The sequence below is a fragment of the Notechis scutatus genome, chromosome 1 (genome assembly GCF_049901735.1).
Source record: "Notechis scutatus isolate UNSWTSFEM ecotype Mainland chromosome 1, rNotScu1.2, whole genome shotgun sequence".
NCBI classification, from domain to species: Eukaryota; Metazoa; Chordata; class Lepidosauria; order Squamata; family Elapidae; genus Notechis; species Notechis scutatus.
Genome location: NC_142009.1, coordinates 207719239 through 207740958, shown reverse-complemented (window position 1 = coordinate 207740958; position 21720 = coordinate 207719239). Strand labels below are relative to the sequence as shown.

At 42.0% G+C, this 21720-nt stretch overlaps 1 long non-coding RNA gene across 2 annotated transcripts; it reads left to right on the top strand.

Annotated features, from left to right (window-relative positions):
- Positions 1-12498: 12498 nt before the first annotated feature.
- Positions 12499-20841, top strand: LOC148133173 (uncharacterized). Of its 2 annotated transcripts, none has more exons than XR_015747177.1 (3): positions 12499-12668; positions 18652-18855; positions 20581-20841. It is a non-coding gene; the product is annotated as an uncharacterized LOC148133173 (long non-coding RNA). The 2 variants fall into 2 exon arrangements; XR_015747176.1 differs by having other exon boundaries at positions 18652-18863.
- Positions 20842-21720: the final 879 nt, after the last annotated feature.

Below are 21720 nucleotides of genomic sequence, written 5' to 3'. Positions count from 1 at the left end.
CAAATTATTATGTCATTCTATATTTTCATTTGTAAAGTATATTCATGAAGACTTTTTCATTTTCTTTAAATGTTATTATCTTCTAATAGCCTTGTATACTAGGTTTATCTCTTGGGAAAATATGTTCAATGATTAAAGTTGAATAATCCAACTTTAACTGTAAACTTTCTTGTTATTTCTCTTCATAAATCTTATTTACTTTTTATTTTCATGTATATGTTGACATTTTTGATTAAGATCTTTCCATAGCCATTCTTCCTCGAAATTGAAAGTCTCCATTCATTCATTATATTCATTTGTTACTGTTGTTGCAAATTCTGTCTTTCCTTAAATTATCATCATTATCACCCTGCTCTTCCTTATCTTATTTTATACTTCCTTATCCAAATCTTGTCCTTTCTTAAATTATCATGATAGTTAGTTCTTGAATATTTAGTTATTTTATTGTTTCATATCTTAGGGGTCCTATTCTCTGAGCTTGCTTGTTTTCTTGCAGACATTCCATTACCCAAACTAGGTAACATCATCAGTGCTAATTTGGGCAATGAAACATCTTCAAGAAAACAAGCAAGCTCACAGAGGCCCAAGGACCCCCTCATGTCAACCCTGAACTACAAATATTCTCTTTTGTTTCATATCTCTACATAACTGCTCATGGTCTCTTTGACATAAGTTACAAGATAAACTGCCATCTGTTCATTGCTATCTTTTCAATTCAAACTATGCTGGCAAATCTTATTTTCTTCAACTATTTTAATTTAAACTTTGAGTTTAAATTTAAATCTAAAAATGTCCTGAATGACTGCCTATTATTCTCCATTTTCCTGTTATGTAATTATTATATAACAGTCATGCCCACAGAATGCTTTCCTAGTTTAAAATATGTGTTTATGTTACATGAAGCAGATGTTAACAAACTCCTTTCTCCCATCTCTTTCATTAATTCATTTATTTAATTCAATCTTTATGTAATTTCTTTATTTTTCCAACTTTTGCCTCCTAATGATTTGCTTCATTTCTAGATGTTGCATTTAGCATAATTATCTTGTTATTTGCCTTAAAATTCCTCAGTATTTTCCATCACATGCTTGTAGTGCTTCAGAGATCATCATTGTATATCCATTAATTTTAGCAGATATGAACCTGTTATTTATTAGGTTATAGTTAAACACATACTTGGTAATTTATTTTCTGATTATTACTTCCACTCCTGTTCAGTACTTAGCCTCATATAAACATCTGATTTAAAATGGCCAACTCCATACCATCCAAGTTTACTTCAGCACACTTTATTTCTTCTCTGACAATTTTGAGTTTCTCAGCATCATTCATGCTTCTCACACTTCATGTTCCTATTAGATGTGTCCTTATAAAATCAGGAATTCTATTTCCACTACTGGCACCATCATTAACCAGACTTCCTTGTGGCCCTGGTTTAACCAAATCACCATAGAGATATGAAAGAAAGCTTAGTAGTCTTCCATAGTTCTGACCTGAGCTTTAACCATACAGGGTTTTTTGTCATCAACACATAATTTTCTTCTGCATTTGACTTTGGGCCACCTTTTCTTCAAAGCTGTGAAGTCCTACTTACCTTCATCCCCTCTGTGAACAGCCCTTATCTTCAATTTCTCCATTTTTAGCTTTATTGGACAAGATGACCCCACAGCTAACTCAAATATCTGCCAGCACAATTCTTAAAGTAATTGAAGTTACTATGCTGTCGCATTATGTCAAAAAGGCAATTCCCTAAAAGAGCTCATGTACCTAGCATATTCTAATAAGCATATTTTAATAATTGGAGGGATTTTTCTAATTCTTCTTCTGTAAATACAGCCTTTATAACTAGGTATCAATCCCCATCTGTTGTAAGACTAATTTACCTGTAGGAGTAACCTACTTACAACCTGTTCTTTATACTTTGTTGGTTTCTTAATGTATAATCCAATCAATCTTACACATATCCCCAGGAGGACCCAGAGTTGTCAGAATATATTTTAACAGTCTAAATTAGATTAGCAATATAGTCAGTAATAACAATCATGGCTCGGGTCATTTACCAAGGATTAATGACCAGCTGGGGGAAACTGATAGGGCCAGGAATTAAACAGAAGGGCACTTATCATTTTATTAGAGATTTGTTTGTTTGTTATTAATTACTGACACAATATATGGCACTTTGATACCTTGCAACATGGCTGTTATAGCAAAAGGAAATGGTCCCACTGCAGAATCAGAACGTTTCAATATGCAGTTGTTGAGTGAATCATCTTTTAAGACTTATATGCTTGATTTAATTATAATAACACTTTCTTCCAGGTACAGGATATTACAATCTGGAGAAAAATAAATGGTCTTAGAACTGCATGACATGAGTGAATCAGTTGTCTCTTTCCAGTGACTTTATTTACAGTTTCTTATTGGTTTGTTTCCTTTCAACAACATGCCAACTTAAAAAAAAAATTTTACCACTGTTTTCTTTTCTCCAACAAATTAGCCACATTATGAAAGCCATCTAAAATGCAAATATGGGTCTCTAGATATGCTAATTACAATGTCCTAATACTCCCTGTTTTTCAAAGCTGCAATTATAATCTATACATAGATTATTTAAAAAGCATGCATGTAGAATAATACATTTTGGGATTTTCTTTTTTGGAAGACTGAAGGTTGTATTTGGCTTTGAGAGGATGTTTCCTATTTTTAACATATGCATATTCTGAATAACTCTGTGTTATCAGGAACAGTTCCTAGTTTCTAGAAAGAGTTTAATTAAAACTACTGCATTTCCTTTGCGTTAGTTACTGCAGTTCTTCTTGTTATGTATCAGTTCTATGGCACTAATTTAACTGATAGGGCCCAGATTATGATGAACATCAGAGATCTACTGTACAAATTAGACTTTGCAAGGAAGTGTGCTTCCATTCTTCTTTTGCAGGCTTCATCCCCCAATATAAATGAGTACTGCCTGAATCTCAGCTCTGTCGTTATATGAATGCAGGATCCTATATATCTGTATATAAATGTGTATAAATATATCTTTTGAACTATCTAAAAGCTCCACTTTCCTATCTCATGGTTATAACCATTCACTGGTCACATTTATACAGAATATTGTATATAACAGCAACCCTTGTTAAAGATGCCTAGCCATATTTTACAGACAAGATAAAATAACTTGCAGTATATCCAGCCTATGAAAAGCAGAAACTGACCATGTTTTTTTTAAAAAGTGGTAGAGTTATTGTGTAGACCAAAGACACTCTGTACTTGACATGCAAACCATATTACTACTGCAGATCAGACAGATTGTCTGTGCAATATTTGTGTACATTATTAATTGCTGTTAAAGCAGATTGTGGACACAATGGGCAATTACAATTTGAGAATTATTGGGAAAGGTACATAAGGGGTAAACAGTATGATTTTTAATTTTGTATATGACCTCTAGGATATTCCAGGAGGGTTAGGAAAAGCTTGTGGCAATAAACCTGGAGATGGATGTCAATGGGTTACAATGTCAATTATCTTGCCAATATCTATTGACATTATTTCTGTCTTTTCTGTATGTTATCAGATCAAGCTGCATAGGTTAGAAACATTGCATCTGAACATTTTTCCTCAGGCGTTTTTATATTTGAACTCCTGTTCATTGCTTCCTGGAACAGAACCTGAACAGCATGAGGTCCATTCTCAATAGATGACTGCTACTTCTCCTGTAAGTGTTTTTCTTACCAGCCGTTTCTTGTTCGACTTGAATGGGTAACTGTGAAAATAGAAACGCTGCAATCATTCTGCCTCTCAAAATCTCTCTAGCAACAGTTATTTTACTCATCATCGCTTTGAAAACTAATATTGGGCTACACAATTGGTGAGCTATAAGTTAGATGAGAGAGGAGAGAGAAGATGGAAAGGGGTTATAGAAAACTTTGTATAGGAAATGTTTATCTAATAATGGCATGAAATATTGTTCCAAAACAAATACAATGAAATGTACTGTAATTTTTTTTCAGATATATGTATCCAGTTACTGATGCACAGCAACTAAAACTTCTCAGGCAGGTTCCAAGAGAGAATGGTTGTGGGGTGTGTGTGTGTGTGTGTGTGTGTGTGTGCAGGGTTTTTAACTGTACTCGAGGATATGTTTGTTCAGTTGAGAGAGGTAGCTATGAATACACCAGAGCATAAGAAAGAGAACCTCTGGGAAAAAAATATGTACCGTATTTGCCGGCGTATAAGACGACTGGGCGTATAAGACGAGCCCCCAACATTTCCACTCAAAATATAGAGTTTGTTATATACTCGCCGTATAAGACGACCCCCTCACTTGGAGGCATGTTTTTCAGGGCAAAAAAGTCGTCTTATACGCCGGCAAATACGGTAATGACATCTAGGAAGCAGACAAGAAGGAAGCAAGTGTTCCCAAGCAGTTTTTCTCAACCTCAGCAACTTTAAGGTGTCTGAACTTCAATTCCCAGCATGCAGGCTGGGGAATTCTGGGAGCTGAAGTCCAGACATCTTAATCTTGCTAAGGATGAGAAGCACTAAGATAGAAAAGGCGGGAGAAGAAGATGATTCAGCCTGTGTGCTTTATGCAGAATATATGATATGCTGGGCAACAAGGAAAGGAAGGGGTGATTCAGTGGAAACAACAAGGAACTTGGAGAAGCCTTCTAGGGTTATGGAAAGAATGTTAAAGTTTCCTTACAATTGTAGCAACTCTATTTTCCAGTCTTCATAAGGCTTCCTAACGTTTAAGTCTTCATAACGTTTAAGAATCGCCGTTGAATTCAGAGCTTTTGCTGAAACTCACATGTAGTTCTACCTACTAAAAGGGCAATCAATGGCTGGAATATATTTGAATCCTCTGCATGTTAAATGGGGTTTGGTATAATAGGGTTAACTATGATTTCTGTAGTAAAAGTTTCTGTGAGAGGCATTGGCAAAAGTATGGAAGTAGTGACTCTGTTACCACGCCAGTGAGTCATACAGCATGACTCACTCGACACAAAGCCACATACTGATTTCATTATTATATTCATATAATACTTGTTACAGTATGCCTATGCCACAACAACACTTGCGATAAATTGATCGAAAGTACCCGATACAATTCTGAATATACAGAGACTGCAAATGATAATAAACACAAGCCTGAAAACTACGAGTCTTGGATCGGCACTTTAATACAAACTTACTGTCGATTTCGCACCCATTTAAAACATGCACCGAAGACGCCCCTCCCAATGAGCAACGCTCCAAAGCGCCTCGGAGTTCAAGCTCTGCGGAATTCCGCTAAATGCTTTTCCTGTCAGGAACCGGTGCGAACTTGCGCGAAACCCACAGAGGCTTTAGAGACCGAACTTCGCGGTCTCGCAAGTGGGCTTCCCGGCTCAAGCGGGTCTCTTGCCTTAGCTCGACTGGCCGGGAAAGGAGCTACTGACCTGGCATTATGCCGGCAAGGCGGGAAGCGTCTTTGTCCCGCAGCTGGCGAGCCCTGCCTTCGCGCTGCCTAGGGGCGTCTCTCGAGCCTTCCGAGAAGCTAGGAGGCCCCGGCTGCGCGGCTCTGATTAAAGGACGGCCTCGTCCTCGCGGCTTTCCTGCAAGCCTATCAGAAGCTGCGGAGGAGGAAGTGGGATAGGAGCCGCCACCCGGCCAGCAAGTTTCTTTCCTCCCCGCTTGTCCTCCCAAGACCTGGCCTGGGGATTGGAAAAGCCGAGTTGAAACTCTCGCATTCCGCCTCGCGGCTGGCTCTGAAGCGTTGCTGTTTTGGATCTACAGAGAGAGAGAGAAACGGAATTCTGTTCCTTCTTTAAGCTTGTTTAAGGCTTGTTTAGGAGACAAACTATGTACCGTATTTGCCGGCGTATAAGACGAGCCCCCAACATTTCCACTCAAAATATAGAGTTTGTTATATACTCGCCGTATAAGACGCACCCCCAATTGGAGGCATGTTTTTCAGGGCAAAAAGTCGTCTTATACGCCGGCAAATACGGTAAGCCAAACCTAAGTAAAGCATCCATCCATCCATCCCTCTCTTAACCATACTGGACAGAAATGTGTATTCTTACATGGAATCCCATGCCAACATCTATATCCATTTTAAGTTTTTCCTGTTTTTCATATCTTAACATTTTCTCTCTCTCCTTCTCTCTCTGTGTGTATATATATGTGTGCTTCCATTCAATCGTATTTGATTCTTGGAGACTGCCTGGACAAATCCCTGCAATTTTCTTGGTAAGGTTTTATAGACATGGTTCACTATTGCTCACTTCCTTGAGCTGAAAATGACTAGCCCAAGGTGTCCCAATTAGCTAAATAGTTTGATGGCATTTTACTAGCAGGAAATGTAGGCTTGTCCCAAGTTTAAAGTGCCTCTTAGCACTGCACTTTCAGCCAAGTTATTCCAGGAGTGGTGGCAGCAAAAAGAGATCCTTAGAAAGCCTTCACTGTAATGCCCCATCAATATCTCCATTACAGACCACAAAACTCTTTTGCCTGGGCTAGGGGCACCAAAGCTCTGGGGATCTCTGGTGGATCTCTGGTAACACTTTGGCAATTGTTTCAAAGGGCTGGTTGGCAATAGTGGTCTATGAAGAGGAGAGAAGCTTCACATCCGGGGCAAGAGATAGATTTTAATGAAAAGGAGGACTAGGGATAGCAATGTTCCACTAAGGGACTGCCACAAAGAAGATGGGGGTAACCTATTGTCCAAAGCACCTAAAGACAGAACAGGAAGCAGTGGATGGAAACTTATCAAAGAGAGATTCAACTTAGAACTGAGAAATTTCCTGACAGTTAGAACAATTCATCAGTGGAACACCTTGCCTCCAAAAGTTGTGGGTGTGCCATCCATCACTGAAAACTTTTAAGAAGAGATTTGACAGCTGTTTGTCTCCTGTTTGAGCAGGGGTTTGAGTAGACCTCCAAGGTCCCTTCCAAATCTGTTATTCTGTTATAGCTTTGCACCTAAGGTGGGATTAAAAACTAGAACTCATGTTCTCCTGGTTTCTAGCCTGATGACTTAACCCCAACACATTAAACTCTCCTATAGACAATATGTACAGTATGTAAATTATGTATACATCCATATGTATGTATGTACATATACTATGTGTATTTTCTAAGCCTGAATGCTTTTTCCTGTTATTCCAATGTTGAATTGAAGGAGGCTTTCTTTGACTTGACTTGATCTCAAAACATTAACATGCACAATGTATAATTCTACTTTTAAATGAGAATACAAAGTGCCTTAGAATAAATGTAACAGAAAGCAGAAAGGAGTGGGTTAAAAAAGATAACGAATGTAATATTGTGATGTCATAATTACCTTCTGCCCTGTTCTTGAAGCTTCTAGACTGACATTGTCACTCAGCCTAACCTTCTCACGGTTTGTGGTTGTGGGAAGGAAATGGGGAGAAGGACAGCTGTGCCTACTGGTCTAAGTTCCTAAAAGAAAAGTGGAATATAAATCAAACAGCTAACTAAAGAAATAAATACTAAAAAGCATGAATTTTGTGTTTTTACATGTCAGAAAACATCCAAAGAGTTAGCTCCCTAATCATCTGCAATTTTTCACAGTCCCATCAAACTGGAGATAATATGGACATTTCTAAAGAAGAGAACTGTAAGTTGGCAAGTAACTATCTGCCTGAGTGATGTCTTATAAAAATCCAATGTGCTACATGTGAGAGAAGCCAATTAAATCCAACTAAGTTCCTAAAGAAATTGTGTCAGAATTCAATTACTGGTAGAGATAGTTGCATTAATGAATTCAGGATCTTTCAGTTGGAAACTTAAAAAGAGAAAAGTAATTTCTCACATTTTTCCTTCAAAACTAAACCTCCAAAGCAGAAGCATTTGAACAGATTTTTATGGGGAGCAAGGAAAAGTAATAAGTCTGAGCTGTCATTCTGAGAATCAGTGCTACAATGCCAATCATTTTCGATTCACCGAAAAGCAGCTCTTTCATCTGAAAAACAGTTTTCCTATTTCACCTTGGACTCACCTAATATGCTTCTTTATCCGGTCCTAATATCAAATCCCAAAGACATCGCATACCTTTGGGTGTCATCTTCTAATTACACACTACATTCTTCCATAAAATTATATAATGAGTACAAAAAGTTCCAGCCTTGTACTGAAGCTAGCTCAATATAAATCATTGAATGAAAAGTTATTGTGTTTTCTCACCTTGAATGTAACAGTAGCTAAGCAACAGAATATGATGTCCAATCTTGAGGTTTCCAGATGAAGTTTATTCATATCTCTCAGATTAACTTCATGTACTTGAATTCTGAGTATCTTTGCTACACTTCAGAAGAAGACATTTAAATATTCAGGAAGGGTTGGATCCAGAAATACAAACTACTTAACACAGAATCCATTGGCTAGACAAAGTTAGAGTGATATAGATAAGTCCATTAAGCATATTTTGAATGCAAACTATATGGAAGATAGGTGCTTATGGGTGACACCAGAGTCTTAGTTTCAGCTCCAACTGGGTAATGGAGTATCTCACTAATAAATCACTCTGCTCACAACTGGTATGGTGAAGTTTATTACAGCAATTCTGGTCCTGATAAGCAAAAATGGTATTTCCCGATTAAAGTCAGCACTGAGAGCGTCTGCCTCTCAGTGCTTTTTATGCTGTGCTCTAGTCCCTCCCAGCTAACAACCTGACATCAGCTGCTGAATTATCTACTCCCACACCTCCTCCCCATGCCTATTTGGCATCGCCTAATCTTTGTTTACATTCCTTTCTCTCCCCATGCTATCTATCCCTTCTGTATCCTTACCTATCCCCTCCCCCCCATATATCTGAATCAGGATCATAAACCCCCACCAACTGATATCTCCAAAGCCCCACATCATTGTTTACATCAACATGTGGTCCAGAAATAAGCCTGATGACTGATTAGTGTCCATGTGCCTCTCAGCTGTCTAGCTGTCTCAACAATTCAGCATAAACAACAGTCGTCCACACATCTATCAGTCCCGCAGCCCCAGTGATGTGTCGGGCTCCGAGTGAGTGCCAGACGTGAGTAAATTCCCAGAGCCCGACATGTGGCTCCCCTCTACCATGGATCTGCTTGCAAGATAAGAGAATGAATTAGCAGATGCATTGTTAGTCATTTCTACCTTCCCACCCACCTTTGCAGGATGTTTGTGATGAAATAATCTCTGCAACGGTGGATCTGCTATATCACCATGTTGTACCCAGGATGCATCTGCCATAGGGTACCTCTTCCATTTCATGAGATACTGTAAAATCCGTCTATGTGAATCCAGTGATGTGTCAGGCACATATAATTTTTACTTCATTGAAAGCCTTGGCTGGTTGTCTCATGCTGAGCTCCGTTAAAAGTTAGAAAGAACTACCACCTTAAAATCAATAGTCAAAGAAGTGCTTTTTCGTTGATGCTACTGTTTATTGAAGTAAATCACACTCTAGGTTACTTTTTCTGAATGTCTATAGCTCTCTATGGAAGCAGACTAGAATAATTAAACTAGGAATGTCTTAATTTCCCATATCGTTTTTTTTTTCTTTTATTCAATGGTTACCTGTCGATTGGATGTAGGTAGCAGTCAGCATGAACCACTATCCCAGCAACTGTTGTAGCTCTGCAGCATAAACTACCATCTCCTTTGTGAAAAATGAGGGAACAAAGCTAAAATGCTTGGAATAATGGAATTTGGTGCCATACAGAATATAGATTTTTCCAGATGTTCTAAGTTTTGGAGTGTGTGGTAGACTAAAGCAAAACACTTTTGGACCTTTTTGTCCAAAAGACTTCCAAAACAGCTCAGGGTTGCATAAGTGCCATGAGTTCGCATGAAGCACCTATGAGATAGGTACATAAAAGTCAATGCAATTTTAGCATGACCAATTGAGTTTTAAAAGAGAATTCTGAGGCCAACTTAATAATGGGCGGAATTATTTTTCTAGTGCTCTTGTGGCAGAAATTTGTACTGGTTACCTTGATACCAAGTTCGTTGTTCAAGAATTGCTTTGCCTGGTTTGTCTGGTGTTTGCAAGTGCAGTTTCAGGGGTGGGTTTCTACCAGTTCTGTCCACCTCTGTAGAACCAGAAGCTCTGAAGAGCAGCAGACATAGAACCGGTTCTATGTCTGCTGATGTTTTTGTCCACCTGCCCACCTGGGCTCTTACCTAATCTTTATTCCCTGCTTTTTCAACTTCAGCTGCCGTGCGAGGCACAGCTGCAGTTTAAAAAGCAGGAAAAAGGGGCTTTTTGAAAGGCTGCTTCTCTGCATGCAGGGTGCTGATGATGATTTACAGGCGTGCATGCGCAGCAGGCAGGAAAGCACATCGTAAATCACTGAACCTCGTAAATCACCGAACTGGTAGTTAACCCTGTCAGATCCCACCCCTGTGCAGTTGCCTAAAAAAATACGCAGAGGGCACCTGCAAAAAGTACCAAGTGATCATAGAGCTGACTTAGGATAGCAAGCAACAAAGGCAGATCTTCTAACAGGGAGTTCAATCAGAATAGACTGGAAGGGATCTTGGAGGTCTTCTAGCTCAGCTCAAGCAGGAGACCCTATACCATTTCAGACAAGTGACTGTCCAGTCTCTTCTTAAAAACCTCCAGTGATGAAGCACCCACGACTTCTGAAGCTGTTCCACTGGTTAATTGCCTCAACACTTAGGATGTTTCTTCTTAATTCCAGATTGTTTCACTCCTTGATTTCCATCCATTGTTTCTTGTCTTGCCTTCTGTGCTTTGGAAAATAAGTTGACCCCCTCCTCTTTGTGGCAGACCCTCAAATAATGGAATATTGGTTCATTAGATATAAATGTAACAATTTTTAGTTTTAGTTTTACTACTATACAGAGAGAGGGAGGGAGGGAGGGAGAGTGGGAAAGGAAGGAGGGGGAGAGAAAGAGAGGGAGGGAGACAGAGAGAGGTAGGAAGCTGTCTAGCTTGATTTAATTAGAATCAGATGGTGAAGACTGAACTTTTGGGTGGGGTGAGAGGATCCCTATTGGGAAAGCAAGCCAATCATCTTCTAACCATTGTTTTTCTGAAGTACACCTTATCTTACCTCAGCATTTCACTTGTCCCTAGCCCCTTTTGTGGTGCAAGCTTTGTGAATTTTGGCACCTCCAATTCACATTACATTCTCGACCTTAGAACTTCACTTTGAAAAATGCACCCTCTTTAAGTTCCTTTGCAGTGACCTTTGATTCCAATGTCACTTAAAATGAAACAGTGATGGATATTATACAGTCCCTATAAAATCCCTTGCAATTACTACAGAAATTGTCCTGGGGGATAGATTAGATGAGGCTACAGAAATCACAGCTTGAGAGGCACAGAGGGAGAGAAATACTACAGAGGACAGAGATTCTGTTATTTCTCCAGACTTTTTGTTCACAGGACTGTTGGCCAAGCTCAAAATGAAATAATTGGTTTCAAAGGTCGGGTCACACAAATGACTCTGCACATTTCTCTTTGGGATACTGAAATCAGTCACTGGTCAGAATCTGGCATCTTTCTACCGTCACTGTTCTCAAAACAACAGCCGAATTTAAGATTCTGTTTCACTCCAACACCTGCTGTTTTTGTGACCATATGGGAAAATATTTAAAAATAGCAATTTAGTTTTTTAAAAAAAAAAAATCAGGAAACAGGAGGAATGAAATCATTCGTACTCCGTTTTTCATGTTTGGTCTAACCACTGTAAAACAAGTGAAGGGGAAAGTCAGACTTGAATATTTTTTTATATAGCCAATAGGTCATATAATAAAAACAAAAATATATTTAGCATTGTCTTAGAACTTTTTCATGCTAGTCCTTTTGCAGCCCAACACATTTCACAGCATGAAAACTGCCTCAGCTGCCATTAGCTACAATAAGTTTTGCATCTGCTAATCATTGGCTCTTAACTCTTCACACTGCATTTTCATTAGGCTCTAAATAATGTTTCCGGTCCTAGGCTTTCTTAACACAAATATTTGTGTGTCTTAGGAATTTCATAAAGATTAGAGATGAACTGGCTGAGATGCATAGACTCCCTCTTGAGATTAGCCTATGAGGAAGAGGCTTTTGAAGGAAAACTACTTCCCCACATTGTCCCTCCACAATTATTCGCTGGTAGCATATAGATTCAATATATCATTATGGTTGGTTGCACAGTCCCCAGTGTTTTGACTGGATTTGGCAATTTTGTACACCTACCAAGTGCTTTCCAAGGACTTGGAGTAGGCAGAAGTTGTTGTTTGATGCTGTCAAAAGGTATTGTTGCAGGAGGTAAGCTGTTCCAAGTAAGGTTGACTTTTGTCATTGACTGATGGTGATTTGTCAATGCTGATGTTGTTGGTACTCCATAAGTTTTGGGATTGCAACCAAGGTACTTATTACTATTGGCACTATTTTTACTTTTCTTTGCCACAGTCGTTCTATTTATATTGCAGATCTCTGAATTTAATGATTTTCCTCAGTTCTTTCTCTTTTGTTCTGCTGTCTCCATATACTGCCACATCCACTCTCCAGACTTTTTCTTCTTTCTTTTCAACAGTTGTTAAGCCTGGAGTGTTTTGTAGCCATCACTTGTTTGCTTGAATTCTAAAACCCCAGAGCAATTTAGCCTTTTCATTTTCTATTACTTTGTCTATTTTGTGGTCCCACCAGTTCTTATTTGCAGGCAAGTGGTATTTCTTGCAGATATTCCACTGCACTATTATTACTATTTTGTCATGCCATTGTTTGTAGTCAGTCTGTATGATTTTCTTGCAGTAGCTAATGTTGTGAATCAATAAAAGTGAATAACCTAAATGCAAATGAGGGGTTGAAAACCTGCACACCTGATTGATCCTTATACAAAAACTTGGGATTGGGCCAGAACCGGTCCCTGATTGGTCACTTTTGGGACTGTCCTTATTGGTCAGTAGTTGGAACCTGTTGCGCATTTTCATTGGTTAATAAGGCAGCTAACCCTATAAAAGGGTTACTGCTGCCCATAGCTCTGCTCTGTTCCATTCTAATTCCTGTTATTATTAAAGAGTTGAAGTCACTGGTCAGATGTCTGGTCTCCTTATTCTCTAAACTTAACAGCTAACTTGGTGGTTCATTGTTTCTTCAGCTTCTTTCTGGCATTTACTGTTATTGCTGTTTTCTCAATTCTGGCCCTGCAGGTATTTCTTCTTAAGGTTTCAGCTTGTGCCACAGAATTAGCCCCTCTGTTTCTGTTCTGTACAAGTCAATTTACATACTCGTAGCCCAGCGTCGCGATTGGTTAAAGCGCGGCGACGGATTGGTCGAGCGAGCCGCACTGATTAGCCCGTTCGCGAATCCCCGCGATTGGTGAAACTAATCGCGGGAGATTCGAGCGGTGTCATTGGCGCCCGCCGCGGCTCGGAAATAAAAAGCCGCAGTTTTCCCCTTCAAGCCCAAGCTGTTTCAGGAGCCAATAAAGAGCTGAAACCAAGTCACTGACTCGAGCTTCCTTTCGCGGACCACGACACTGGCGACGAGGGTGGGATCCAGAGAATAACCACCGAGCACGTGTCCCGAGGAAGACAAAGACCGACGAGATGGCCAGCATGCCCCACCAGCACCCTTCAACCCCGCTACCGAGGACTGGGAATCGTACACGGATAGATTCCTGATGTTCCTCGAAAGTAGCAATTTGAAGGATGCGAACGGGCAGAAGAAAAGGGCCGTCTTCCTCACACACTGCGGGCCCGCAGTGTTTAAGATGGCCAAAGCCCTCGCGAAGCCCGAGGACGTGAAGGCGATGGACTGGGCCGATCTCGAGCCACTCCTTCGGAACCACTACGCCCCCGCTGTGCCCATCCTCATCCGGCGGGATGAGTTCTATCGGCGAAACCAGCGGCAGGACGAAGCATTAGCGACTTTATAGCCGCCTTGCGAGACCTAGGGGATGTGCGAGTTCAGGGACCTGGACGATATCCTCCGAGACCGCGTGGTCCTAGGCCTCAGGGATCAGGCACTAAAAAGTCGACTGATGGCGAAAGGCAACATCGACCTCGGGACGCCCTGGCGAAGCTTCCGCAGCCGAAGCCACCCGGAAGTCAGCAGCCAGACTTCGGAGGGCAGACAACGGGGACCACACTGAAAACCCGAGACAAGCCGACGAGAAACCACACACACCACGGGGACCTGGACTCCGCCTCCGAGACCACGGACGAGGAGGAAGCGTCCACCGACTACAAACAGGACGGGACCGGCGAGATCAACGGGGTCGTAAGTCGGGGAACCAGTGCGCCGGGTGCGGGGAAATCACCTTGATCAGAGTGCCGTTTTATCGACGCGATCTGCCGGCATTGCAACAAGAAGGGCCACATCGCCCGAGTCTGCCGACTCAAAAGACACACAGCCCCGCCCGGCGAGAACCAAGCAACCGGGACGAGGCGACACCCCCGAGAACCAGAGATCGCCAAGCCGACTATCGCTGGAACCGAGACAACCGAGGGCGGCGGAGCGGGAAGGCCGCCAGAGAGAAGAAACCCACCAGACGGTCACCATCGGCCATGCGAAACCACGGATGCCCGGAAGGTCACGTGGAGGTGAACATCGAGGGCGAGCCATGCCGGATGGAGGTAGACTCCGGATCCTACCTCTCCATGGTCGCCTGAAAGAACTCAAGCGCCTGGTGCGAACATCCAGAAAAGAGGACTGGAGAACCAGAAGCTGATCATCAAGGACTATCAGGGGAACCGCATCCCTGTCATTGGGACCGGACAGTTCGAGGTGACTTTCAAAAACCGCACCGCGAAACTTCCCCTGACTATCGTGGACCGGAACCGACCCAGCCTCTTAGGACTCCAATGGTTCGCGCCACTCGGGATCGAGGTCACGGGAGTAAACCACACCACAGAGGCCGACTGGGAGCAGCAGCTGGCGAGGGACTTCCAAGAAGTATTCGACGGCACCCTAGGCAAGTACAAAGGGCCCCCTATCTCTTTTAGCCTAGACCCAAATGTCGCCCCCATCGCCTAAAACCCAGACGGGTGCCTTTTGCACTCCGGAAGAAAATAGCGAGCAGATTGACAAGCTCGTCAAACAGGGGTTTTGCAGCCAATCGACCACGCCCGGTGGGAGACCCTATAGTCACCCGGTCAAACCAGATGGGTCAGTAAGGATCTGCGGGGACTATAAGGCCACCCTCAATTGCGCCCTGCAACAAAGCGCCTACCCGTCCCAGTAGTGCAACACCTATTACACTCGCTGGGGGGCAAGGTCTTGCGGCTCGACCTGGCGCAAGCATATCAGCAACTGCCGGTCGATGAAGAAACCGCCGAGGCGCAAACAATAGTCACCCACCGGGAGCGTTTCGTTGTAACCGACTCCAGTTTGGAGTCAGCGTAGCCCCAGGAATTTTCCAGAGCCTCATGGAGAGACTGCTGCGAGGAATCAAGGGGTGGTTCCCTATTTTGACGATGTATTGGTGTCAGCAGCCAACCAGGAGGAACTAGAGGGTCGCCTAAGGGAGGTACTAGAAAAATTCAAAGGGGCCGGGCTAAAGGTGAAGAAAGAGAAATGCCAGCTATACACAGAGCAAGTCGAGTTTCTGGGGTACCTCCTAGACCGACATGGCATCCACCCAACCGGAAGCAAGGTCAAAGCCATAAAGGAAGCCCCACACCCAAGAACAAAACAGAGCTGCAGGCATTTCTGGGACTGCTAAATTTTTACAATGTGTTCTTGCCCCAAAAGAGCGACGCGCGGAGCCTTGCATAGGCTCCTGGACAGGACGGCCAAATGGACCTGGGGGAAACGGGAGGACACCGCATTCAAGAATACCAAAGACCTGCTCACCTCGGATGCCGTTCTCATTCAGTATAATGAGACCCTACCCATCGCCGTCACATGCGACGCCTCACCATTTGGCGTCGGCGCCGTCCTCAGCCATACACTCCCAGACGGAAAAGAAGCACCCATCGCTTTCTTTTCAAGAACACTCAGCAAACCCGAAAGAAACTACAGCCAATTAGATAAGGAGGCACTGGCCATCGTCGCAGCAGTAAAGAAGTTCCACGAGTACCTCTACGGCCGCCGATTCACCCTCATCACGGACCACAAGCCGCTGCTGGGCATCCTGGCGGGAAACAAGGCCACCCGAACATCCTATCCCCCAGGATGACAAGGTGGTCTGAGTTCCTCGCTGCCTACGACTACCGGCTCACACACAGACCCGGTAAGACGATCTCCCATGCAGACGCGTTGAGCCGCTCACCGCTTCCCGACCTAGGCGACGATCCAGCTCCCACGACGGCCACCTCAGCATAGAGACATTGCCGGACCTACCCATAACCGCGTCAGACATTGCCCGAGAGACTAATAAAGACAAGCGTCTGGCGCGGGTATTACATTGGGTAGAAAAGGGATGGCCAGAGAAAGACAACGATGAAGCATTCAGGACATTCCGAAACCGGCAAACAGAACTGTCACTACAGAAAGGTTGTTTTGCTATGGGGGACAGGGTGGTCATACCAGAAAAACTGCAAGGGAAGGTATTAAAATTATTACACGAAGGGCACCCGGGATTGTGAGGACTAAAGCTTTGGCCAGAAGCTATGCTTGGTGGCCAGGTATGGACAAGGAGATCGAGGCCTGGGTAGCCAAGTGCTCGCGCTGCCAAGAAACCAGACCAAATCCCCCCGCAGCACCAATATTAGAATGGGAAACGCCCAGGGGACCATGGTCAAGACTCCATATAGATTTTGCCGGGCCCACAAAAGGGAACACATTCCTCATCACGGTGGATGCTTACTCCAACTGGCTGGAGGTAAGCAACATGAAGACCACCACAACAGATGCGGTAACCAAGGTCTTAAACAAACTCTTCGCAACCCACGGTCTCCCGGATGTTATCGTGTCAGACAACGGACCCCAGTTCACCTCGCTGGAATTGAAGATTCCTAGCGGGCGAGGCATACGACACGCACTGACAGCGACGGCGCATCCGGCCAATGGTAGGGCAGAACGGATGGTTCAATTTACAAAAAGAACCCTCCAAAAGATCGAACACGGGGACATACAAGAAAAAATAAATAAAATGCTCCTAATACAACATATCACCCCAAACACAACGACTAACAAAAGCCCGGCAGAATTACTAATGGGGAGAAAACTAAGGTCACCACTCGACAGACTACACCCCACATACAACCCGGAAAAACCCCGGACTCATCTAGCAAGCACCGGGTTTTGCACCAGCGACGCAGTCTATGCAAGAAACCTTACCGGAGACCCACTATGGGTACGGCAACCATAACCAACTGACAGGACCCCACTCCTACCGGTTACAGACAACCGACGGACAAACATGGAAACGCCACATCGATCAAATAAGATCAAGAACAAAAAACACAACCGACACGCAACCAAACACAGACGACCCGATAACACAAACCAAGAGGGGAGGGAAGATACAGGGGATCAAATAGGAAATAACCAGCAATACTCACCAGTCAACAGCCAGCCCGAAGTCTCACCAGGAAGGAACAGCCAGGCCAGCTCAACCAGCCCGGAAAGACCAGGCAGGAGCGGCGAAAGTCGCAGCTCGACCAACCGGGTAGACCGGGAGGAGCTGCAACAAGAGGCCCAGCGACACCTTCCAGGGGGTTCCATCGACAGGGCCAAGAGAAAGAAGTCCCGACCGAACCGGCCGGGAACCAAACAACAACTAAGCTGCGCAAGTCAAGTAGACAAGTACGAAGCCCCGCCTACCTACGGGACTACGTTACGTAGGACCGAACCAAGAGGGGAGGGGTGTTCTGTACAAGTCAATTTACATACTGTAGCCGCGTCGCGATTGGTTAAAGCGCGGCGACCGGATTGGTCGGCGAGCCGCACTGATTGGCCCGTTTGCGAATCCCCGCGATTGGTGGAAACTAATCGCGGGAGATTCAAGCGGTGTCATTACGCCGCGTCACGCGGCTCGAAATAAAAAGCCGCAGTTTTCCCCTTCAAGCCCAAGCTGTTTCAGGAGCCAATAAAGAGCTGAAACCAAGTCACTGACTCCGAGCTTCCTTTCTCGACGGACACGACAGTTTCTTTCTTTGATTATCCTGGTCTTGACCATTGCAAGATCTTGTTATCTCCTTTGCCTTCTATTTCTTTATGTACTGGCAATGTAATACTTTGCCTTACCATGCTTGTTTTCTATTCTTCATATAGCTGTTCTTATAGGTTTATTTGGTCTCTTCAGTATTTAAAAAGCCTTCATGGTATAAATGCAGTGCATCCTTTTTACTGTCCTTCAGATATACTTCCAATGCCTTTTTTCCTTCTTCACCTGTCTGGTGTAGTTTCAACATCCATGTTGTCCTGGGCTCCTTGCTAAATAGAGTCTGTCAATATAGCTGTGTGAATGAAGGCTATGATTCAGTATCATTATTTTTCTGGTCTTCCTATCCAGGGCTTTTGGTTCTGCTTGAGTTCAGTCCACTATCCAGCTAGTTATCCAACATCTGGAATTGACTAAGTGCTAATTTCCTTGACAGCATTTCCTCCTCTAAGCCTTTAAGAACTTTTCCATTCTTATGATATATTAATTTCTAAACTGCTTTTTTACTTCAGTGTGCTTGATGTTATCAGATTGAAGGATGCCCAGTTAGTGATCTTCTTCATCGAGCATCTTAATGTTTTTTTTCCTATAGGCTATCTTCAGTTTTCACTATTTTCCCCCTATTGATGGTAAGAGTGGCACATTTGTCCACCAGATGTTTATTCCATTGCAACATCCTGAGTGTACATGTGGAGTGTTGAAAAGCAATTCTTTTCAGATGGTGTTTTTCATACAGCTTCAGATTGTCCATGGACTGCATCAGCTACAACATTAATTAGCAATTTAAAAGTTGTTGGTAAGCAGGTAATTGTCCTGTAGTTGCCTGGTGCTGCCTCTTTTGTTTGATCTTTCATTAGGAGACAGGTTTTGCCAGATGTTAGCTACTCTTCGGTTTCATCTCCATGCAATATGCTGTTAAACTACTTAGCTGCTTAGTGGGTATAGACCAATCAGATGTTTCAGTCGAAAATTATGCAGTGCATTTTCACTCGGTGCTGACTAATTCTTAATCTTCCTGGCCCTTTTCTCCACCATTGTGCTATTATTACAACTTTGTTCATTTCAGCTTCTTTAAAAAGAATTATATCCACCTTCTTTTTCCAAACTGCATTATCGTTGTATTTCTTTAGGTTGCCTCATAGCTGTGCCCAGAACTGCACTGTTTCTTCTTTGTCAAATATTGCCTGGGTCATTGCATTCTCTCTAGTAGAAATGTTTCTGATTTGACTGAAATTGAAGATTTGGTCTATAGCATAGATTCAAGCTTCATATCTGCTGATCTTCTTGGCTTTAGTTATTATTTGCAGCATTAGTATTTCCAGTGCATTAGTATTTCCAGTTATAACTGCAGTTGTGCTATACATTAGTTGGTTTGTTTCCTGCAGTAAGCTGCTTATATTTGATAGCACAGTATTGGTGTCTTTTAATGCTTGTGCTAGCTGTTTCTTTGGAAAAAGTTTAACTGCAGGCAACCTTATTTTGTTGTTTTTATGCTGTTCTAAATACTCAATTATTATTTGTTTCAATTCCTGTTGCTAGCTGTCAGTGTCCTGTTCTTTCTGAGGAAAAGGTAGAGGAGAGGGTGCCTGATTTGGGAATGAAAACAATTCAATACCTGGCTTCCTCTACTCCTCTACCTGGCTTCCTCTACTTTTTGCACTTTTTGATCGTCCTTTTTGCCTCTCTAACCTGAGTGACTTCTACCAAGGCTTCATTTTCTTTGTCCTGGGTAAACTTTTGCAGTTTTTCCAATTCTGTTAATATTTTATTTCATATTATAAATCAACACTGACGCGCCAGTCTCTGTTCTGTTATTTTTGATTGTGGATGTCCAGAACTGGTGCATTCCTTTTAGTTATCTTCTTCTTGTTGAATTTGATCTAGGAATAACAGATCATTATTTCTTTGTTTTCAGTCTTCATTTATTTGTGACTTTTCCTCCAGTAATTCTGCAGCTACTTTCACCCAACGTTCAGGAATTCCAACATCTAGCATAGTCTTTGTTGACCCAGATAGTGGAACATCTAGCATAGCTCTCAACCTCCTTGGAGCATGAAAACCCTACAATGATGTCAAGCTAGTACCTCATTGGAGGATATATTATTATGATGATAATTAGTGTAATTTCCAAATAGCCACAACAATCATGCTTCTTTCTCTTTGCTGTGCCTACATATGCATGATGTGTACACAAGACCATGTGCCAGTCACCATCTATCTAATTAACAAATGTAAATAAATAATAATACTTATTTTAAGTTGATATGATTCCATTTAAGTAAATGGGAATTTGGAACTTAAATTTTTGTCCCCCAGCTTTATGGTTGCACCTTAAAAAGGTGAAGCTGTTATTTTCAGATTTTTAGCATTCTTGCAATATGAAATATCGCTATAGTATATATATATATATATATATATATATATATATATATATATATATATATATATATATATATATATATATATATATATGGTATATAGCAGTAGCACTTAGACTTATATATTGCTTTACGTGCTTTAGAGCCCTCTCTAAGCGGTTTACATAGTCTGCATATTGCCCCAACAATTTGGATCCTCATTTTACCACCTCAGAAGGATGGGAGGCTGAGTCAACCTTGATCCTGGTAAGATTTGAACTGCCAAATTGCAGGCAGCCGACAGTCAACAGAAATAGCCTGCAGTACTACACTCTAACCACTGCACCACCATGGCTCACATGGCTCACCGTGGTTATAAACAACAATTATTAATATGCTATTAAATTGATTTGATTTTGATTTGATTTTGATTTGTCAATTGCTTACAAGATAATAGGTATAAGTATAAACATAGCTATGAATACATGGATACATATAAGAAAATAAAAGAAACAATAGGACAGGGACAGTAGGCACATTGGTGCGCTTATGCATGCCCCCTACAGACCTCTTAGGAAAGGGGTGAGGTCAATAGTAGACAGTCTAAGGTTAAAGTTTTTGGGGTTTGGGGAATTGCACTTTCAGCAGCTGAGGATTAATTTTTTTTTAAATGGATATGTTCATGAAGACGATTTAAAGGTTCTGCCACATCATTCAGATATGACAAGTGCTCATTAATATCAGCCTCTATACCTACTTTACTGTAAATATAACCTTTATCTTCTTTTCTACCTCAAATGTTATTTGTCTTCCTGTTTTTTGTCTCACAATTGACATGTTCTAATCTCAGTGACATAATAGTATTAAGGTAAGATGAAGGCCAAAATAGCACATGGTCATGGATGGTTCTTTGTTTTCTTGATAGTGACACACTTTTTAAATACCATCTAAGTATTTTGCTTAAGAAGATTGCTCCGTATTTTTTTTCAATTGAGAAACAAGTCATAAAGCCAAACTTAAAAAAAATTACAGAGACAAAGAGAAAGAGAAAAATAAGCTAGGGATAATTGAAGCCCTACACATTTGATATATGCATTCAATATACTTGTGCAACACAACTGCTATCTTGACTTTCAGACACACACACGCACACACACACACACACACACACACACCATGAATCCTATTGATTACTAGCATGTACTTGGTTATAAGAAATGATTTCTGGAGTGATTATATCTTTCTTCCTTAAAATAAATAGTCTCTCTGAGGAAACTATTGGGCCCAAAAGAGCTTGCTGCTGT